General features: G+C 47.2%; 1 protein-coding gene across 1 annotated transcript in view; it reads right to left on the bottom strand.

Moving 5' to 3' along the window:
• The window catches only part of atg13 (ATG13 autophagy related 13 homolog (S. cerevisiae)), a 207,915-nt gene extending 184,678 nt beyond the window's left edge, over window positions 1–23,237 (bottom strand). The window contains 1 exon segment of the mRNA XM_038807451.1: window positions 23,204–23,237. The gene's annotated coding sequence lies outside the window, so the exon portion shown is untranslated.
• Window positions 23,238–23,736: the final 499 nt, after the last annotated feature.

Here is a 23,736-nt window from a genome sequence, read left to right as displayed (position 1 = left end):
TAGGGAGGAAAGGGTGGCTAGGCAGAAGCTGGTCGGCTCCATACTGGAGGTAGACCGTCGATACTCCGAGTCCCCGACAGTAGAGCTCCTGGCGGAGAGGAAAGAACTACAAAGGAACTTTGACCTGCTCTCCACCAGGAAAGCAGTGCACCAACTCCGCCAGGCGCGCGGGACCCTGTACGAACACGGAGACAAAGCCAGCCGCCTGTTGGCACACCAGCTGGGAAAGCAGGCAGCCACCAGAGAAATTGCGCAAATCAGGGGTACCGGAGGCACATTGGAAACAGAACCAGAGAGGATTAACAAAACCTTCAAGGCCTTCTACCAAGAGCTGTACACCTCAGAGCCCCCAATGGGGAAGGCTCGGTTCCTTGATGGACTGGACATACCAGTCGTGGGAGAGGGCAGAAAACGGGACCTGGAAGCATCACTAGCACTGGGAGAGATCATGGACAGCATTAGCTCCATGCAGACGGGGAAGGCGCCGGGACCGGACAGATTCCCGGCGGACTTCTGCAAAAAATTTGCGACAGCGCTGGACCCGCACCTGCGGGAGATGTTCACAGACTCGCTAGCTAGGGGCACACTGCCATCCACGTTAGCACAGGCCTCAATCTCGCTGATACCCAAGAAAGACAAAGACCCAACGGAATGTGGGTCATACAGACCCATATCTCTGCTGAACCCAGATGCCAAAATACTGGCCAAAGTCCTAGCTAAAAGGCTAGAAGACTGTGTACCTGAGGTGGTCACAGAGGACCAGACGGGCTTCGTCAAAGGTAGACAGCTTACCTTGAACATCAGGCGCCTGCTGAACGTGATACTGACCCCCTCCGGGGAGAGAACACAAGAGGTGATCGTCTCCCTGGACACAGAAAAGGCCTTCGACAGAGTCGAATGGAAATACCTCAGAGGTACTGGAGCGGTTCGGGCTTGGAACAGGGTTCACCGCTTGGGTAAAGCTCCTATACAATGCTCCCATGGTGAGCGTACGGACCAACAATACCAACTCCCAATACTTCCAGCTGCACAGGGGCACCAGACAAGGATGCCCACTGTCCCCGCTGCTGTTCTCTCTAGCGATCGAACCGCTGGCAATCGCGCTCAGGGCAGCACAAAATTGGAGGGGGATCCGAAAGGGAGGCAGAGAGCACAGAGTCTCACTCTATGCAGATGACCTGCTCCTCTACATCTCGGACCCACAGAGCAGCATGGACGGAATCATTGCGCTCCTGAAAGAGTTTGGAGCCTTCTCAGGCTACAAACGCAACATGAGCAAAAGCGAGATCTTCCCAGTACGCTACCTGGGGATCCAAATAGCCCATGACTGGAAAGGGATCCACAAATGGAACCTCACCAGCCTGACGGAGGAAGTAAAAAGGGACCTGCAAAGATGGAACACACTCCCACTCTCCCTCGCGGGGAGAGTCCAGACGATCAAAATGAACGTACTGCCCAGGTTCCTCTTCCTGTTTAGATCCATTCCGATCTACATCCCCAAGGCCTTTTACAAAGCGCTGGACAAACTTATCATGGCGTTCGTATGGGGTAAAAATGCTAGGATCCCAAAGAAGGTCCTACAAAAAACAAAATCCAGGGGGAGGGCTAGCCCTCCCGAACCTACAATTCTACCACTGGGCGGCAACAGCCGAGCGAGTAAGGGGATGGATCCAGGAGCCAGAGGCCGAGTGGGTGCGTGCGGAGGAGGCCTCCTGCATGGGGACCTCCCTCCGGGCCCTCGCCATGGCAGCACTCCCATCCCCACCCAAAAAACACTCCAGCAGCCCGGTGGTGACAGCCACCCTCCAATCCTGGAACCAACTACAGCAGCAATTTGGCCTGACCAAAATGTCGGACAAGGCTCCCATCTGCAACAACCATAGGTTCACACCAGCACTGACCGACGCCACCTTCAAAAGGTGGAGGCAGGACGGGGGGACACTGACAGTCAGGGACCTATACACGGATGGCAAGATCGCAACACTGGACAAACTGACAGATAAATTTCGGCTAGCCAGGGGGAACGAGCTACGGTACCTGCAGCTCAAAAACTTCTTACGAAAGGAGACAAGGATGTACCCACAACCGCCACTACTGGAAGACCTACTGGACGCAAGTATCCTCGAGAAAGGGAACTGTAGCGACATGTATGACCGACTGGTAGAAAGGGACGGCACCGTACTGGACGCAACAAGAAAGAAATGGGAGAATGACCTGGGGATTGAGATAGGGTGGGGACTTTGGAGCGAAGCACTGCATAGGGTCAACTCCACCTCCACGTGCGCAAGGCTCAGCCTGACGCAACTAAAAGTGGTACATAGAGCCCACTTAACAAGAAACCGTATGAGCAGGTTCTTCCTGGAGGTGAAGGACAGATGTGAACGGTGCCAAAGTGGCCCGGCCAACCACGCCCACATGTTCTGGTCTTGCCCCAGACTTGTGGAGTACTGGACAGCATTCTTCGAGGCTATGTCCAAAGTGGTGGGGGTGAGGGTAGAGCCATGCCCGATAGTGGCGGTCTTCGGGGTTTCAGACCAGCCAGATCTATTCCTGGGGAGGACGGGCGGACGCCCTTGCCTTTGCCTCCCTGATCACCTGCCATAGAAACCTATTTGGCTGGCGGTCAGCAGCACCGCCCAGAGCTGCAGACTGGCTGTCCGACCTCTCGGAATCTCTCCAAATGGAGAAAATCAAATTCGCCATCCGAGGGTCAGACGACGGCTTCCACAGAACGTGGGAGCCATTCATGCAATTGTTCTGGGAGGGGTTACTGTTTTTCTCTGTTGTGATAAAATTGGTTGTTGAAAACTTGAATAAAAATTATTCCAAAAAAAAAGGAAGGACAAAGCCACAAGCGACAGTCTGATGGCAAGCTAAGGCCCCAAACCAAATTGTAAATAAATGCCTATAAACATGTGCCTCGGCCATATTGGGGAATGTAAAATATGTATGCCGGTTAAAGGGGGTGGCCACAGTTGTTATTATGAAGATGCTTACCTGTAAATATACATGTTAATTTTTGCGTGTTTTTTTTTTACTAATAATTTGTAATTTTTTGGATATAAAATATGAAAACTCAATAAAAAACATTTCCAAAAAAATAAAATAAACTAAGTCTAGCACCAGTCTGGTGCCGCCTCTTCATAGAATGAGATACTGGTAATCATTAATTGCAGAGAAATAGTTAAAATTCAATTAAAGAGATGAGTTTTCCAAAGGGTCAGCTCATTCAGTTGAATGGTTGCAAACCTCCTGATGTACTGCACATTTATACTGATCATTCCTTCTTCCAAGAAAATCTTTGATTAAATTTGTCTGCCAATTGCATTGCTGACTTAAATAACACTGCAAAATCTCAACTGTTCCCTCTGCTTTTACTATATCCCATTATACTTTAACAGTGTAATTTCATTTCAGTTTGGGAAAAGCCTTTTGACCAAAGATCTCCTTGAAAGTTGTTAAGCTGCACGTATCTTATTAAGAAGTAGCTGAATACAAGCCTCCTCTTCAAAGCCTGAAATGAACTTTGTTGAATTTTCCCCAATTTTAAAGAGAATTTTCTCTTTAAGTGAGACATTAGTACTGTAAATGCTGGTTTCATGAGCCCAACACATGCAAATTTATACGTCAAAACTTCTGGTTAGAGGCATCCTGCTGGCATTGAAAAAGATTTTAGTGAAGATCACATCTATTTAAACCAAAGCTTTGTTAAATATTGAAATTTTCTTATTCTTTTAACCGTTTATAATTTATTTTCACAATTCTGGCATAGTGATTAGCACTGCTGCTTCACAGTTGACCAGGGTTCAATTCTGGCCTTGGATGATTGCGTGAAGTCTGCATATTCTCCCAGTGTCTGCGTGGGTTTCCTATGGGTGCTCTGGTTTCCTTCTACAGTCCAAAGCTGTGCAGGCTAGGTGGACTGGCAGGCTAACATTGTTCCTTAGTGTCCAAAGATATAGTTAGGTGGGGTTACGGGGATAGGACAGGGAGGGTCAGTGCAGATTTGATGGGCCAAATGGCCTCCTTCTGCACTGTAGGGATTCTATGGATTCGTCAATGGAATTTCACTGCAGAACGTCATATACTGAGGCTTGAAGAGAATCAATAATGAAATATCTGTCACCAGGGTGCCTCTCACATTCTTAATGTATAACCTACAGAAACAAAGTAAGGTTACAGTCATAACATATGGAGGAGAAGATACTGAGGGACAGGATTTATTCACATTTGGAAGCAAATGGACTTGTTAGTGATAGGCAACATGGTTTTGTGCGAGGAAGGTCTGTCTTACCAACTTGATAAAAGTTTTTTGAGGAGTTGAAAAAATTAATTGATGAGAGAAAGGCTGAGGATGTCACCTGCATGGATTATTTGACAAGGACCCTCATGGCAGACTGGTACAAAAGGTAAAGTCGCATCGAATTTAGGGTGTGCTAGTTCGTTGGATAAAGAACTGGCTTGGCAACAGAAGACAGAGTAACAGTCGAAGGGAGTTTTCCATAATGGAGATCTGTAACTAGTGGTGTTCCACAGGGATCAGTGCTGGGACCACGGTTGTTTGTAATATATATATATATATATATATATAAATGATCCGGAGGAAAATGTAGATTGTTATGGGAGGGGTGTTTCCAGAACCAAAATGTATCATAGAGTTCAACCAACCTCCCCCTTTAATGGATTGTTAGCTTTTGAAGCACACGGCTTGTTCTCCAGGTGTGGTATTACAATTATGGACAATTATGGTTTTTAAACACAAAACAATGTTTATTCCATGAATTCAACTTAACCTTTTAAATAAACATTGGATCACTTAACACCCCTTACTTCAATGATAACCTCGAAAATAATACAACACTAAATAATCCCTCAAAATGTTCCTTCAAACCTCCAAAAGACTTCACCTTCAACAACAGACATGAGGTTACATTCAATATACTTATAGTCCTTGGATTTTCAGACATCAACAGACCAGTTCTGTGTTTTCTTCTTGCAGCTTTTTTGCAAAACACACAAACACTCCCAGCTTTCTGCTCAAACCTGAAACCAAAAGCAGAAGTGAGCTCAGCTCAGCTCCCCCCACCCTCTGACATCACTTCAGTAATATGAGCTCCTTCATTTCTTAAAGGTACTCTCACATGACAAGATGGTCTGATTGGCAAGTTTGCAGATGGCAGCAAGATGGATGGAGTTGAAGATAGAGAAGGGGCTGTCAGAGAATACAGAAGAATATAGATAGATTGCAGAGTTGGGCAGAGAAATGGCAGATAGAGTTTAATCCAGACAAATGTGAGGTGATGCATTTTGGAAGATCAAATTCAGGTGTGAATTGTACTGTAAATGGCAGAACCCTTGGGAGCATTGACATACAGAGGGATCGGAGTGTTCAGGTCCATAGTTCCATGAAAGTGGCAATGCAGGTGGATAAGGTGGTCAAGAAGACATGCAGCATGCTTGCCTTCATTGGCCGTGGCTTAGAGTTGGCAGGTCATGTCATAATTGTATGGAACTTTAGTTAGGCCACATTTGGAATATTGTGTGCAGTTCGGGTTTCCACACCACCAGAAAGACGTGGATGCTTTCACCAGAGTTCAAAGAAAGTTTACAAGGATGTTGCCTGGTCTGGGGGGTGTTAGTTATGAGGAGAGGTTGAATAAACTCAAGATTGTTTTCGTTGGAAAGACGGAGGCAGAGTAGCGACCTGGTTGAGATCTACAAAATTACGAGGTATAGACAGGGTGAATAGTCAGAACCTAGGGTGGAAGACTCAATTACAAGAGGGCACAGGTTCAAGGTGAGAGGCAGAAGTTTAGGGGAGATGTGCAGGCAACGTGTTTCATGCAGAGCATGATGGGTGCCTAAAACGCTTTGCCAGATGTATCTTGATAGACACATGGAAAGGCAGGGAATGAAAGGATACAGAACGTTTGGGCAATAAGTGGTAGGTCTAAATAAGGAATCTGGATTGACGCAGGCTTGGTGTGCTGAAGGTCCTTTTCCTGCTCTAATGTTGTTTGTTCTATGTATATATTGTTGAGATGTTTCGTCCAAAAATTCCCTCATGCTGCCTTTAGTTCTTTCACCAATCACTTTAAATCGGTATTCCTCCGTTCTTGACCTTTAGGTCACTGGGAATACTTTCTATCTACTCTGTCCAAACTCGTCATGATTTTGAGCAACTCTACGATACTCCACGTACACACACGACTGTGTGGCAAAATTTGGTTCCAACTCCATTTTCAAGTTTACTGACAACATGACTATAGTGGGCCGGATTTCAAATAACGACAAGTCAGAATACAGGAGGGAGATAGAGAACCTAGTGGAGTGGTGCAGCGACAACAACGTATCCTTCAATGCCAGCAAAACTAAAGAGCTGGTCATTGACTTCAGGAAGCAAAGTACTGTACACACTCCTGTCAGCAACAACGGCACCGAGGTGGAGATGGTTAACAGTTTCAAATTCCTGGGGTACACATCAAAATCTATCCTGGTCCACCCACGTCGACGCTACCACCAAGAAAGCACAACACGCCTATACTTCCTCAAGAAACTAAGGAAATTCGGCATGTCCACATTAACTCTTACCAGCTTTTACAGATGCACCATAGAAAGCATCCTATCTGGCTGCATCACAGCCTGGTATGGCAACTGCTCGGCCCAGGACCGCAAGAAACTTCAGAGAGTCATGAACACAGCCCAGTCCATCACACGAACCTGCCTCCCATCCATTGACTCCATCTACACATTCCGCTGCCTGGGGAAAGCGGGCAGCAGAATCAAAGATCCCTCCCACCCGGCTTACTCACTCTTCTAACTTCTTCCATCGGGCAGGAGATACAGAAGTCTAAGAACATGGACTAACATATTCAAAAACAGCTTCCTCCCCGCTGTTACCAGACTCCTAAACGACACTCTTATGGACTGACCTCATTAACACTACACCCCTGTATGCTTCATCTGATGCCGGTGCTTGCGTAGTTACATTGTGAAATGAAAAAAAAATGAAAATCGCTTATTGTCACATGTAAGCTTCAAATGAAGTTACTGCGAAAAGCCCCTAGCCGCCACATTCCGGCACCTGTTCGGGGAGGTTGGTAGGGGAATTGAACCTGCGCTGCTGGCATTGTTCTAGTTTACAAGCCAGCGGTTTAGCTCACTGTGCTAAACCAGCCCCTGTGTATCTTGTGTTGTAACCAAGGCTGCCAAACTTGTGCCCCTGCACGAAGCAGCCACCATCCGCCCCCAAACCAACCCCACACCCACCATCCATTTCCTTACCATGGCTATGTTAGCTGCCCAGTAGTAGTTTCTAAAGTTGGGCAAGGCCAGCCCCCCGTCCCCTTGGTTCCTCTCGAGCATCGCCTTCCTCACCCGTGGGGACTTTCCCGCCTAAACAAATCCCAGGATAATTTTATCTAGCCTCTTACAGAAGGACCGTGGAATGAAAATGGGGAGACACTCAAATATGAACAAGAATCTTGGGAGAATCGACATCTTCACTGTCTGCACTCTCCCCGCCAATGACAGCCGGAGCGCATCCCATCTCCAGAACACGTCCCTCACTTGCTCCACCAACCAGGACAAGTTTAGCTTATGCAACTTACCCCAGTCTCGCGCTACTTGTATCACTAGATATTTGAAGCTTTCCCCTACCAGCCTGAACGGCAGCTCCCTCAGCCTTCTCTCCTGACCTCTCGCTTGCACTACCTACATCTCACTCTTTGCCATGTTCAACTTATATCCTGAGAACTAACCAAATTCCCTCAGTGTCTCCATGATTCCGTCCATCCCCGCCATTGGGTCTGACACGTATAACAGCAGGTCATCTACGTATAACGAGACTTTATGTTCCACTCCCCCCCCCCGGACCAGCCCTTTCCAGTCCCTTGAAGCTCTCTGAGCAATTGCCAGCGGCTCTATAGCCAGCGCAAAGAGCATTGGGGAGAGTGGACATTCCTGTCTAGTCCCGCGGTGCAGTCTGAAGCAGTCAGCTGTCGTCCTGTTTGTCCTCACACTAGCCTCTGGTGCCTGATATAGCAGCCTAACCCAGTCAATGAATCCCATCCCGAACACAAAACGTCCCAGCACCTCCCATAAATAGTCCTACTCAACCCGGTCGAAAGCTTTTTCGGCATCCATTGCTACCACTACCTTGGCCTCCCTGCTCTCCAGGGGCATCATAATCACATTGAGCAGCCTCCTTAGATTGGCCACCAGTTGCCTGCCCTATACGAACCTGGTTTGGTGCTCCGCAATCATGTCTGGCACACAGTCCTCAATTCTAGATGCCAAGATCTTGGCCAGTGAAAAATACTTGGCCAGTGACAATAAACAAAGTACACATGACAATAAACAAATCCAATCCAATTAGCACCATACCTCCAGAAATAATCTTTATACTGCTTTGTTCCCGACTTCAGTTTCTTCTTAATTGTTTGTTCACCAGAGGCTCTGGAGCTCGGGATACAGCTCACACCAGCACTGCCTTGTCCTACCGTAGACTCTCCTGGGAAGCTCTATCCAGCAGATTTAGTTGTGAGATCCTATTCTGTTTGTATCTCTAGACCTCTCGACCTTAATACAAAATGGGCCATCTTCAGTTCTTCACACAGTCTTGTTGCTTGCTTGCTGGCAGCTACAAAACGGAGGAATCTCACCTCTATGATTTTGCACCCAAAGCATTGATGTGCCGGGCACATGACCTTCTCTCTGCCGCTACCTTTGCCGGAAAGACTCATCGTTCATATTTATATGCCGGTCGCAGCCGGCATTCTGTTTTTGAAACTTTATTTCTAATACCTAATGTTTCCAAATTTATGGCTTTTTACTGCTAAAAATTAAAACAACATCAGTTGAACATGCAGATCCTTACATTTTTAAACAAAAATAATTTTTATTGAAAAATTTTGAATTTATACAATGAATTTATACAAGGGGCTGTTTAGCACACTGGGCTAAATCGCTGGCTTTGAAAGCAGACCAAGGCAGGCCAGCAGCACGGTTCGATTCCCGTAACAGCCTCCCCGAACAGGAGCCGGAATGTGTGGTGACTAGGGGCTTTTCACAGTAACTTCATTGAAGCCTACTCGTGACAATAAGCGATTTTCATATTTTCTTTTCCATTTTTCAACGAACCATAAAAAAATACCAAAAATAACAATAATAATAGCAATCATAAACATTCGCCCCACCTCCATGAACAACACAGCATATTGACAACAACGCGAATTAACACAATATTAAGTTACATAATAGAAACAACAATAAGGAACACCCCCCCCCCCCCCCCCCCCCCCCCGGGTTGCTGCTGCTATTGACCAAGATACCTATCTTTGAGCCAGGAAGTCCAGAAAAGGCTGCCATCGTTTATATAACCCTTGTATTGATCCTCTCAGGGCAAAATTGACCCTTTCCAATTTTATAAATCCCGCCATATCACTGATCCAGGTCTCCACACTTGGGGGCTTCGCATCCTTCCACTGCAGCAAGATCCTCGTCGGGCTACTAGGGACGCAAAGGCCAGGACACCGGCCTCTTTCGCCTCCTGCACTCCCGGCTCTACCGCAACTCCAAAAATCGCGAGCCCCCACCCTGGTTTGACCCTGGATCCAACCACCCTCGACACCGTCTCCGTCTCCGCCACCACCTTCCAGAATTCTTCCAGTGCTGGGCATGCCCAGAACATATGGGCGTGGTTCGCTGGACTCCCCGAACATCTGGTGCACCTGTCCTCACCCCCAAAGAACTTACTCATCCTAGTCCCGGACATGTGGGCCCGGTGCAGCACCTTAAATTGGATGAGACTAAGCCTCGCACATGAGGAGGAAGAGTTGACTCGCTCCAAGGCATCCGCCCAAGTCCCGTCCTCTATCTGCTCCCCGAGTTCCTCCTCCCATTTAGCCTTCAGCTCCTCCACTGACGACTCCTCCACCTCCTGCATTACCTTATAGATGTCACAACACCTTCCCCTCTCCTACCCACACCCCCGAAAGCACTCTGTCCATCGTCCCCTGCGAGGGCAGCAAAGGGAATCCCTCTACCTGTCGCCTAGCAAACGCCTTTACCTGTAAGTATCTGAACATGTTCCCTTGGGGAAGCCCAAATTTATCTTCCAGTTCCCCCAGGCCCGCAAACCTCCCGCCAATAAACAGGTCCCTCAATTTACTGATGCCCGCCCTTTGCCACCCCCTAAATCCCCCATCCCTGTTCCCTGGGATGAACCGATGATTGCCACCCAATGGAGCCTCCATCGAGCCCCCTGTTTCCCCCCTATGCCGTCTCCACTGTCCCCAGATTCTTAGGGTCGCCGCCACCACCGGGCTTGTGGTAAACCTCTTGGGGGAGAGCGGCAACAGCGCCGTTACCATGGCATCCAGGCTCGTACCTCTACATGACGCCATCTCCATTCTTTTCCACGCCGCCCCTCCCCCCTCCATCACCCATTTACGCACCATTGACACATTGGCCGCCCAATAGTACCCCAAATGGTTGGGCAGCGCCAGCCCGCCTCTATCCCTCCCTCACTCCAGGAACACCCTCTTCACTCTCGGAGTCCCATGTGCCCACACAAAGCTCAAGATACTGCTAGTCACTCTCCTAAAGAAGGCCCTGGGGATAAAGATGGGCAGGCACTGAAAGAGGAACAAGAACCTCGGAAGCACCGTCATTTTGACGGACTGCACCCTCCCCGCCAACGACAATGGCAACATGTCCCACCTCTTGAATTCCTCCTCCATCTGATCTACAAGTCTGGTGAAATTATGTTTGTGAAGAGTCCCCCAGTCCCTGGCCACCTGCACCCCCAGGTACCTAAAGCCCTCCCCTGCCCGCCTAAGCGGGAGCCTACCAATTCCTTCCTCCTGGTCTGCAGGGTGCACCACAAACACCTCACTCTTGCCTAAGTTTAGTTTATAACCTGAAAAGGTCCCAAACTCAGCTAGCAGCTCCATCACCCCCGGCATCCCTCCCACCGGGTCTGCCACATACAGTAACAGGTCATCGGCATACAACGACACCCTATGTTCCTCCCCACCTCGCACCAAACCTCTCCACCTGTCTGAATCCCTCAATGCCATCGCCAGCGGCTCGATTGCCAGTGCAAACAACAAGGGGGACAGGGGGCAACCCTGCCTGGTCCCTCGGTAAAGCCGGAAGTACTCCGACCTCCTCCCATTCGTGGCCACGCACGCCATCGGGCAGATCCTTACACTTACACGCAAACTTTTTAAAAATATATTTCCATTTCTTTAGAAATGCAACAAATTATAGAAAAAAGTACAATCTTGTTTTTGCTGTACAAACAAAGACTTTAAAGACGAGGTATCGTGTCAAACATGCACAATGTCACACTATTCTCTTACTGGTTCCACAGCAATGCATTATCCAAACATCCAAGTCACCTTGTGCACCATTCGAACAAAAGCACTTACTTCCTGGTTTCCAGAGAGTGTCGACACAAAGTGATGACTGTAGGTTTCTTCCAGTGTTCACAAATGTCAGACCTATTGACCGGCCTCGGTTAATCAGTAATCTTAGAAACCTGACCTGGCTTCCTCTCACTGTATCCACTCCAGTCACAGACCACTTCCCTGGCCAGCTTTGTGGGAGTGCAAACGGATGTTGTGCTGGCCGTTGAACGAATTGACCAAGTCGCAGGTTGCATACTACTGATCAGTGGTGGGGGTCGAGCCGAGTAGCGCGCAAAGGACGAGCAATAGAGCGGAGCTCCAAGCTGGGGCCACCACTGTTAGCACCACGTCCACATGGATGCCCGTCAGCCCATTCCCCCCACCCCGCCGCTCTGTGCGCGGTGACCAGCACACAGCCCAGCCTCGTGCCGCCCACCCCCTCAAACACCATAACCAATTGGGGACTGCCCATGGCCGGCATTCTTAAAAGCTGGTCGCGGCAGTTGGGAACTTCTTCCCACGATCGGGAACGCCACACTAATCACTCCACGACCCTCCAGACACCCACCCGCGTTGCACCCCGAGTTTGAAAATCCCTGTGGTATGGCAACTGCTCAACCCAAGAGCGCAAGAAACTTCAGAGAGTCATGAACACAGCCCAGTCCATCACACAAACCTGCCTCCCATCCATTGACTCTATCATTGACTCATACAGCTCCCGCTGCCTGGGCAAAGCGGGCAGCATAATCAAAGGCTCCTCCCACCCAGCTTACTCAGTCTTCCAACTTCTTCCATCGGGCAGGAGATACACAAGTCTGAGAACACGCACGAACAGACTCAAAAACATCTTCTTTTTCGCTGTTACCAGTCTCCTAAATGACCCTCTTATGGACTGAGCTGATTAATACTACACTCCTTTATGTTTCACCCGATGCTGGTGTCTTTCTATTTACATTGTGCACCTTGAGCTGCCCCATTATGTATTTTATTTTATTTTCCTTTCATATACTGAATGATCTGTTTGAGCTGCTCGCAGAAATATACTTTTCACTGTACCTTGGTACATGTGACAATAAACAAATCCAATCCAAATCTCCTCACAACCTTCCCTGCTCTGAGAACAACCTTGGCTTCCCATCTATCCATGTAGCAACAACTTGGATTTCTCAATACTCCAGACAAAGAAACATTTAAAAACACTTTACAAGGCAAAAGGAAAACAATGTATGGTGAGAAAGTGATTGTTACACAATGGTCATATTGGTGTGGAACACTTGCAGCAAGTTCTGCCATGTCAGGAAGCAAGATACTGATACAGATACTATATTAAACTTCAGCTGTTCATTATTATGAACTTTTCTTTTTCCATACATAACTGACAGGAGGATGTGTAATCCAATGTATTTTGTCAAACTGGAGCACAGCAATGAAGCTTTTGAACAAAATCGTCAGCTAAGATTTCAATTCCTCCCCAGGGGGTGAATATTAACACATATACTTTGGGTGTTTAAATTATATTGCACATGATGACATTGTACCCATCAATCCTGCGCTTCTTTCAAATAAAATAATTTAGTTCCACTCCCCTGGTATCTCTCCATAACCCTGCAATTTTTTCCTTTACAAATATAAACAATTGTATTTTGAAAGTTATTATTGAATTGGTTTTCAGATGATTATTGCCTAGTGTAAAAATGCAACTCTTTTCTCCCAGTTCTTTCCTCATTAATGTAACAATATGTTCTCCGATTAACATACTGAATGGAAACCTTTGATTAATCAATTAATTTGATTAATTAATTTATTAAATCTCCCAATAAACGTCTCTACTTGAAGGAGAATAATTCCAGTTTCTCTTGAATCTCCACCTAACAAGTCACTCATTCATCCCGGATACCATCCTAGTAAATCTCTGCACTCACTTCAAAGCCTTGACATCTTTCCCAAAAACTTGGTTTTCAGAATTAGCCACAACACTCAAGTGGAGGCCTAATCAGTGACGGAGTTAGGTTCAATATTAATTCTTTGTTTCTAAGCTATAAAAATCAGTAAAATTATATTAAAATAATGCAAACTAATCAGAAAACATGCCAATAAACATGACAAATATTTGCTGTATACACATGTAAAAAGACCAAATTCTAAACCAAAGTCAGGGAGTTGAATTTTATATTTGAGGGATTCCCTTGTGCTTCATTTGGGCCCAAAAGGAACGCCAGAATGGAAAAAAGTAAAATGTAACAACATTAAATAATTCATATTAATTTTCCAACATTTATATATTTTAAAACATTACAAAGTAGATACATTTTATCCAACACAACAAATATATACCATAATGAATTAATGACAGACCCTCACGTGGAAATCCTTTGACATCATTCTGCTCATCATCTGAACCATGAAACCATTGTTCACAATAGCCGGGTTGCATAACAAATGAATCTTCCTTCTCCTTCTCATCACTGGTAGCACTGGTAACTTGGCCATCATCATTCCTCAAGTAAAAATCCCTGGTACCATCAAGGGCTTTCCATAGGGAAGGGCGCACAGTAGCACAGTGGGTAGCACTGTCGCTTCACAGCTCCAGGGTCCCAGGTTCGATTCCGGGGTTGGGTCACTGTCTGTGTGGAGTCTGTACGTTCCCCCCGTGCCTGTGTGGGTTTCCTCCAGGTGCACCGGTTTCCTCCAGAAAGTCCCGAAAGACATGCTGTTAGATAATCTGGACATTCTGAATTCTCCCTCTGTGTACCCGAACAGCCGAAATGCTTTTTTGACAATATTGGGATAAAGTTGATTCTGTGGCGACTTCCAGTGGTGTGATGCAAGGGGAAGGACACACACGAGGTGGCTCCCATTGGAAAGCTTATCTTTTTGTCCTTTTTTTCTGGCGCCACAAACTTTTTACTTCTCAGGAATTCTTGTAATTTAGCAGAATAGAGTCTTCCCTTCTCGTAGACGCCCAGGAAAGACAACGGCAAGATGAATTTCAGCTGAAATCTATCGAATGATCTTCTGGAGGTTAAGATGGTGGGGGTAGATTCTTCATCTCTGACCACTCCACCAACGGCTGAAGCTCTCACCAACATTTTGGTAAGCGAGCTGGATAAACACCATCAAAGCTTGGCAATGAATTCCAAAAGATCCGCTGAGGAGACCCTGGCCCCCATTCATTTGGCTCTTGAAAACACAAATAAGTCTATCGAAGCTCATGGAGCTACAATTAAGAGCATGGAGAACTGATCTTACTTCAGTGGTTGAGAGCAATAAGTCGTTACTATAAAGCCAAACTGAACGACCTGGAAAATAGATCCAGGAGGCAGGACATTCGTATTGTGGGGAAAGCCTCGTTCTGGAGATCCACCTTGTGCGGCAATCATGTCTTTTCATAGTTTTAAAGAAAAGGAACAGGTTCTTCGATGTGCAAAAGAACATGGTGATCTTAAGTGCCAAGGCCACTCCATTAGACTGTATCAAGATGCGAGTGCGGATCTAGCAAAACGATCGGCCTTTAACGGAGTGAAAGTCATCTTGTACAAGAATGGAGTCAGGTTTGGAATGGTCTATCCAGCTCCCCTTCGAGTGAATGTTGGGGGAAAATATCACTTTTTTTACATGCTGTAGGTGCGGATTCCTTTGTTCGAAAGCTAAAATTGAACGCTGTTTAATCGATTTTATGGTTCTGTGGACAGGCATTTTGCATTTTATGTATTTTAATGTTCAGGTGTTTGTGTGCGCTTTTGGATAAATTGGAGAAATCTCTGCTACTTGTTTTTTTTTTACATTAACTTATTGTTTCCATTCTCTTTTCATTGTTGTCGTTGGCCGCAATAATTAAGCATTAGTGTGGCATTAATAAGGTTTTCCTTTTCAGCTGGGAGTCTCCCTGCTAACAAGGGTTTAGTTAACAGGAGAGGCGTTAGGAGCTTTCTGCAGATCACTATAATATTTTGTAAGAATGAGCTTAGAGCTTATATTAGTTGTGTTTCCTTAACTGTAAGTTATAGAATAAGGTGTCGTTTGTTCCTGTTTCAGTATGGCGTATTTGGGGTGGGAAGGTTGTCCGTGGATCCGCCTTTGTCGAGTCATCTAACTTGGCTCAGTGGCGATCTTGGGTGCATCTTTTAGTTTTGCTTTTCAATGTCCCTCGTTTGGTATTTCTCTTTGGGAATGACTGACTCCAGATTAAGAGGTAGCGGGAAACCTCCCATCAGTTTGTTACTTGGAATGTTAGGGGTTTGAATGGCCCAGTAAAACAGTTGAGGATAATCGCCCATCTTAAGAGCCTAAACTCCGATATTGTTTCCTTGCAGAAAACCCACTTGCCCGTCAAGGACCAGACCAGGTTACACAAGGGTTGGGTTGGGCAGGGTTTTCACTCCAGTTTCAATGGCAGGGCCAGGACTATGGTGACTCTAATTAAGAAGAGTGTTCAGTTCTCCTCTTCTCAGGTTATGGCTGACCCCAATATTGTGGTCTGTGGCTTCCTGTTGAACATTCGTCATGTATATGCCCCTAACTGGTACAACAAATTTTATCAGCTCTCTCTCAGCCTCTCTCCCCAACTTGACTTGCACAAGCGATTTTAGGAGGTGACCAGAACTGTGTTTTGGACCCAAATTGGATCAATCCAAACCTTTGACTTTTTTATGGCACAGAGGAGAGGGTGTGGAGCCGTGGAGCATTTTTGCACCCGAGCGATATGGCTTTTTCCTTTTTTTCACAAGTCCATCAGGCGTTTTCCTGCGTTGCTTTTTTAAATTTTGAATGGAGCTCTCCTCCCTTCAATAATGGCGGCTGAATATTCAGCAATTGTTATTTCTGACCATGCCCCACATTTTGCTGATACATTGTTGGAGTCTGACCTTGCCCAATGGCCATCCTGGAGATTGGATACTACTCTCCTGACAGATAATAAATTTTGCAAGAATTTTTCTACCTCCATAGAAGATGATTATTATATTAAATTAAACAAGTTCAACTCAATTCTTTCCTCTGTGCTACGCGAGGCTCTTAAGGCCGTCCTTGGGGGGGGTGGGGGGAATTATTTCTTACACAGCGTACATGCGGATGAAGCTGAAGTTGGAGGAGCAGAGGTTGGTGGGCAAAAAGCCAGTAGAGATGAGGGAAGGGAAACATTAGCCTCGGAGCAGGAAACTGCACGTGGAGGCACAGAGTGGGTAAGGGTTGATCCCACAGAGCTATCAGCGCAGGCCCAGGTGCTGATGACCAAAGCGACATGTTTCATCACCTCCGAGCTCCAGAGACATAGGGAGGAGATGAGAAGAGACCACCTGGTAGCCGTTGAGGTGATAGTGGAAGCCACGACGGCCCCCATGAGGGAGGCAATGGATAATATAGAGCTTAGGCCAGAGGCGCAGGAGATGACAACAAGGGATGTCGAAAAAGCTGCCACGGACCAAGGGGACTGGATCGCGGAACTCGAGGCCGAGTTAGTGAGCCTGGTTATAATCCAGAAGGGGTTGAAGGACAAAGTCGATGACCAGGAGAACTGATCGCGTCGGCAGAATCTGAGAATCGTGGGGCTGCTGGAGGGAACATAGGGAGAAACCCCACAGAACACGAAGCAGTGATTCTCGGGAAGCTAGTCGGTGAGGAGGACTTCGCCAAGCCCCCAGAGGGGGAACCACCACTGGTGATAATCTCGAGACTCCACAGGTAGCAGGATAAAGAGCAGATCCTAAGGTGGGCAAAGAACGCAAACGGGTGCAAGTGGGAAGGACATTCCATCAGTCTGTACCAGGACATTGGTGCTGACCTGACCAAGCGCCAAGCAGAATTCAACAGAGCCAAATCCATGCTGTATGAAAGTGGGGTGCGGTATGGCATGCTCTACCGTGCCAAGCTATGGGTCACATACCAGGGTAAAGGGCACTATTTTGACTCGCCAGAGGAAGAAAACAAATTTGTCCAGAAAAATGGACTGGGCAAATAATAATAGAGGGCAAAGGCCAGAACGCGGCTCTAAATGTTGAGAGTGCAGAGGTGAACACTGGCAGAGGCGCGGAGGTGGGAGAGAAGTAGTTGAAGATTCAATAGGGGATACAGACTGTTTGGGGAGCCGCTACAGGAGAAAAGAGGAAAGAGTACCCTGGTGTACAGCAGTACAGTGAAGGAGGAGGCTGTGGTGCGGCTCCCAGTAGGGAACGCCTGGTGGGAAGTTTGGGGGGTGGGGGGGGGGGGGGAGGAAGCAGAACTTCAGGAGGAACAAAGGTCAAAAAGCGGGGGGGGGGGGGGGGGGGGGGGGGGGAGAGAAAGAGTAATATGGAATGTGAGGGGCCTCAACGGACCAATGAAGGGGGGTAGACCCGTGGAGGATCAATCATCTGAGAGAAAAATAATTATCCTTTCTTCTCCCACGTGGACAAGGCCTCCTCATGCACAGATTTATTTGTCATTCGGAAAAGGTCCATAGAGGCTCCCATCTGCAACAACCATAGGTTTATAACGACGAGGATAGATTCCACATTTGGGACGTGGAAGGAGGACAGAGGGATACAGAGTGAAGGACATGTCCATGGACGGTAGACTGGTGATCCTGGGAGGATTCTCAGAGCATCCAACTCCCAAACGTGGGCGAGCGCAGGTACCTGCAGCTGTATGACTTTCTCTGCAAGGAGACAAAACCATTCCCCAGTGACCCGGACACACATTTCTGGATACAATGGCTGGGCTGAACAAATGTGGCAACATTTCCGAATGACTCATAGAAATGTTCAGGACCCCACTGGATGAGACCAGAATGAAATGGGAAGAGGAGCTGGGCAGGGAGACAAGGGGAGGACTCTGGATCGAGGCGCTGCACAGGATCAACTCCACCTCCTCCTGCCCGATGTTGCTTAAGGTTGTGCATAGAACGCACCTTACTAAGACACACATGAGCAGGTTCTTCCCGGAGTTGGAGGATAGGTGCGAAAGACGTTAGGGGGCTCCCTGCCAATCACACCCACATGATCTGGACTCAAGAGTTCCAGACGGCCTTTTCCATTTAAAATATTTTTTTAAAATTGTTTTTTACATCTTATATTTCACAAATCAGTTCCCAAGTTACATACTGCATAACCGTGCAAACTCAATTTAAAAAAGACAAAGAGGTACAGAAATCGGCACATATATTTACATGCAATTGTCTTCCCTCCTGCTGTGGCCCTGGTCCCCCTTAAGTCGGCCTACATCTGTTACAATCACCAGTGTGGCCAGATAATATATTTACAGGTATTTATTTGCAATTAAATTTGGGTTTCAGCTTGCCCTGCGGCTTTGCCATCGCTCCCTCACCCCCTCTCTCCTTTTCCCCTTTGTCCTGTGGCTTGTTTGTGTGTCTCCCCCTCCTCCCCCCTCCCTCCCTCTATTTTACTGGCTGCTGTACACCTCCTCTTCCAGTACACATGTGGTGTGTGGTCGGGGATCATGATTGTGGAGTACCCTGCTTCCCCACGACAAAAAGTGGACAGTCGATCCTGGTGTAGGCCCTGTGTACCCGAAAGAAGATCTCCTTCTTCCCTGGGTGTGTGAACCTCTATGGATCCACTGCCCCCAAATGCTGCAAGAACAGACCCAGTTCCGTCATCATGTTTGATTTTTCCCCAATGTGGGGTTTGGTCGCTCTGTCCGTGGGTGATGTACGCAGTTAAAGTCCCCTCACATGATGAATCAGTGTGCGTGCCTATGTCGGGGATTTCCACCATGGTCTTTTTCACGAATTCTGCGTTGTCCCAGTTTGCAGTATACACGTTTACAAGGACCACTGGTGCCCCTATCAAGACACCACTGAATATGATGTACCTTCCTCATCGCTGAAAATGCTGTCCCCTTATTGAGCAGTATGGCCAACCCCCGTCCTGTAGCATGAATGGTACATCTGTCTGACCCAGCTCTTTCTTACCCACAGTCAGTCCTTCTCCCTCAGGTGTGTCTCTTGGAGGAAGACTATGTTGGGTTTCAAACTCTTCAGATGGGCATAGGGAGGCATGGTGGTGCAATGGTTAACACTGCTGCCTCATGACACCGAGGACCCAGGTTCGATCCCGACTCTGGGTCACTGTCCGTGTGGAGTTTGCACATTCTCCCCGTGTCTGCGTGGGTCTCACTCCCAAAACACAAAAAGATGTGCACGGTAGATGGATTGGCCACGCTAAATTGCCCATTAATTGGGGAAAAAAAAATTGGGTCCTCTAAATTTATAAAAGCAAACTTTTTAGATGAGCAAAGACTCTGGATCTTTTCACTGGGACGTTAAATCCCCCGAGGTTCCAGGTGACTGTTTTGTCAGGGCGACCCCCCCCCCAACAGAGTCAGAATGGGAGTTATTTGCCACAACATTCCCAGCCTTTGATATGCTTTTGTAGCCATGATAATTATATTGCTGATCCAGTTCAACGTCTGATCAATAGTAATCTCCAGGATGTTGATGATGGGGGTTCAGGGATGACCTTTCCAATGAGCATCAAAGGAGATAGTTCCCTCTTGTTGGAGATGGTCATTTCCTGGTACTTGTGTGGCATGAATGTTACTTGCCACTTACCAGTCCAATCATTACTGCATTCAGTTAGGGAGCATGTTGCAAATGGTACTAAAGACTGTGCAATCAGTTCTATGGCACAGCTAGTTCTGGAGCACAAGTCTTCAGCATTATAATTGGAATTTTGTCGAGATTCGTAATCTTTGCTGCCTTCCATAAATCAGCAGCTTCTAGATGTCACATGGAGTGAATCGATTTTCGTGAAGACTGACATCTGTGATGTTGGGGACCTCAGGAGCAGGCTACGATGGATTGTCTACTTGGCACTTTTGGCTGAAAGCAATTGCACATACTTAATTTGGGGTTCACACTGACTTGCTGGGCTCCTCCAACACGGAGGATGGCAATGTTCATGGAGCCTCAAGTTATTTGATTTAATGTGCAACACCACACAGGACTGGATGTGACAGGTTTGCAGATTGGGGGATCTTACTGTTTGTGGGGTTGCTTAGCTCTGTATACAGAACACTGCTTCAGCGATTTAGCATGTTTACAGTTACTTGTTGTAGCTTCATCATGTTGGTATTTCATATTTTGATGTGCCTGGTGCTGCTCATGACATGCAGTCTTACACTCTTCATTGAACCAGGTTTGCTTTCTTGATATGATGATAATGGTAGAGTAAGGGATGAAGTGGTGAAGTTACAATTTGTGTTTCAATACATTTCTGCTGTTACTTATGATCCACAGAATCTGATGGATGCAGGGTTTTGAGCTGTAGATCTGATCGAAATCTATCCCATTAGATAGGATTTTGTCTCCAAAATGATTGTGCAGTGATCTCTTCTACCAAGACGGTCATGAAATTGAGAACATTAGAAATAGGAGTAGGAAATTTGGCCCTTTGAGCCATTTGTGGTTGATATGATTGCGGCCTAAACTACACTTTCCTGCCTGCTTCCCGCCTCCCATAACCCTGGATAGTTTAAAAATCTGTCTAACTGGGCCTTGAATATGTTCAATGACCCACCCTCCACTGATGTCAGAGATCAAAAATTCCAAAGAATGTCCTTCCGAGAGAAAAAGAATCCTCATCTCGATCTTAAATGAGAGATCCCGTATTTTGAAACTGTGTCCCCGAGTTCAAGACCCTCATGGGGAAATTGGCAGAATAACCAGAGGCAAAAAGAGAAAAAATATTACGGAGTGAGTTATGATCTAGACTGCACTATCGAAAAGGAGATTCAATAGCAACTTTCAGAACGAAAAAGAATTAGCACAGCTTTTTGGATAGACCAGGGAATGAGACTAATTAGGTTATTCTTTCAGAGCCAGCATGGTACGATGGGTTGAATGAACTCCTTCTATGTTGTATCATTTTCTGAAAGGGACCTTGACTTTAAGGTTCTTGAAATGAGAGTGGGCTCAATAGTTTAATGTTAAAGTTAAAGACTTTTGATTCAACTTACAGATTGAATAGGCATACGTTTCATACTATTCTTAAATTAGGTTGGAATATTGTCCATGAGCATGTTGTTCATCTGATTATCCAAAGTCAGGAGTACACAAAAGACAATAATAATAATAATCTTTATTATTATTACTGATTATATAATATTGGCTATACAATAATAAGCAGTAAATCTAGAGTAATAGGCTTGTGGTATACCATAGCCCACATTTTTGGATCATAAACTTTGACCTTGTATATAACATGGAAACTTTGGACACAGCCTACATTCAGACATTGCGTAGTGTCACTAAATGCAAGAAAGCAGACACCTGACAAGCTCAAAAACCATTGAGACCTGTATGCTGAAATGTTCCAATTAAACATAATTTATTACATGCACATAAACACTGTTTCAAGTTATTCTAAGAAAAGTGCATAATCTCCAGAGCACTTCAAAATGTCATGATCCTTCAAAGTTATCCTTGGTTCCACAAATGCAGTTGGCTTCTCAACATCAGAGCAAGAGTAAGGAGGCCTGAAATAAAAGCAGCGAGGAATAAACTCAGCAGAACTGTTGGCAGCTATGGAGAGAGAAACAGAGTTAAGCTCGTGAGTCCAATGTGACTCTTCTGGGAGTTACCAAGTAGATGCTGGCTGACCTGCTGAGTTTCTCTTGTGTTTATTGCAGATCTCCAGCTTCGACTTTTGAGAAAGGTGGCCATTTGACCTGCAGTGCTCATGCTAGCTCCTTGAAATAACTTTCCAATTAGTCAACAACTCCTATGCATTGCCTCACGCTTGCAAAATATATGAAACATAAAGTACATGAAGTAAATATGAAAGCTTCGTAACTGGGGGAAAATAATTAAAAAGGGCAAGGGACCCTGCCCTGTGGAGGGGGGGGGGGGGGGGGGGGGGTTGTGGACCCTGTGAGGGGGGGGGGGGGGTTGGAAACACTATCAAGTGAGGGGAAGGGGGTTGAGGACCCTTTCAAGGTGAGGGGGAAGGGGGTTGAGGAAACCTGTCAAGATGAGGGGGAAGGGGGTTGAGGACCCTATCAAGAGGAGGGGGAAGGGGGGTTCCGGACCCTATCAAGAGGAGGGGGAAGGGGGTTCCGGACCCTATCAAGAGGAGGGGGAAGGAGGGTTCTGGACCCTGTCAAGATGAGGGGGAAGGGGGTTGCGGACCCTGTCAAGATGAGGGGGAAGGGGGGGTTGTGGTCCCTCTCAAGATGAGGGGGAAGAGGGGTTGTGGTCCCTGTCAAGTTGAAGGGGAAGGGGCGTTGAGGACCCTGTCAAGATGAGGGGGAAGGTGGGGGGTTGTGTTCCCTGTCAAGATGAGGGGGGAGGTGGGGGGTTGTGTTCCCTGTCAAGATGAGGGGGAAGGTGGGGGGTTGTGTTCCCTGTCAAGATGAGGGGGGAGGGGGGGGGTTGTGTTCCCTGTCAAGATGAGGGGGAAGGTGGGGGGTTGTGTTCCCTGTCAAGATGAGGGGGAAGGTGGGGGGTTGTGTTCCCTGTCAAGATGAGGGGGAAGGTGGGGGGTTGTGTTCCCTGTCAAGATGAGGGGGAAGGTGGGGGGGCTGTGGACCCTGTCAAGGTGAGGGGGAAGGGGGGGGGGGGGGGCTGTGGTCCCTGTCAAGATGAGGGGCCTTGGGTGACCGTGTGGAGTTTGTACATTCTCCCCATGTTAGGGGCTGGTTTAGCACAGTAGGGGGAAGGGGGGCTGTGGACACCTGTCAAGATGAGGGAGAAGTGGACCCTGTCAAGGGATCAATGAAGTGGGGTGAAGAGGCGCTGTCGGGCAGAGGTGGGGGGGGGGTGATGTCTCAGACTGACCCCCGCCCCAGTCACTTACCTCTCACATTCCAGCGGACACGGTAACCCGCTTCACTATTCGCCCTTCAGCCCGGCGACGACCTCTCGGATCAATGTTTGGTCTCCTCCCCTGCCTTGTCTCGCACTTTATGTCAGGGAGGAAAGCCGCCCCGCGACCTCCAATAAAGCCGCGATCCCGACAATAAATAGCAGCGGCTCCACCAGCCCCGGCCTCGCAGCCTCTGTTTACCTCCACCACGCACCGTAAACATGGCCACTTCACCCTGACACGCACATTCACCATCACCGGGTACAACCATCACGGAGAATCATTCGGACACAAATCAAATACACTGGACTAAGTACCGTTCACTGTCTTGTCTTATTATTGTGGCAAAAGGAGTAAGGTGTTATTTCCACCGAACAGATGTGGTGAATGTGTTGATATTAACTACTGAGTAGTTTTTGCTGTTGCGCCTGGCATACAACTACCGGCGTGCACCGCGTTTAGAACGGACTACATTACCCAGGAGACAAATGGCGGCACGGAATCCAGTTTCCAGATTGTGTCGA

The sequence above is a fragment of the Scyliorhinus canicula genome, chromosome 9 (assembly GCF_902713615.1).
Source record: "Scyliorhinus canicula chromosome 9, sScyCan1.1, whole genome shotgun sequence".
Taxonomy (NCBI): domain Eukaryota; kingdom Metazoa; phylum Chordata; class Chondrichthyes; order Carcharhiniformes; family Scyliorhinidae; genus Scyliorhinus; species Scyliorhinus canicula.
This window is presented reverse-complemented; position numbering and strand designations above follow the sequence as displayed.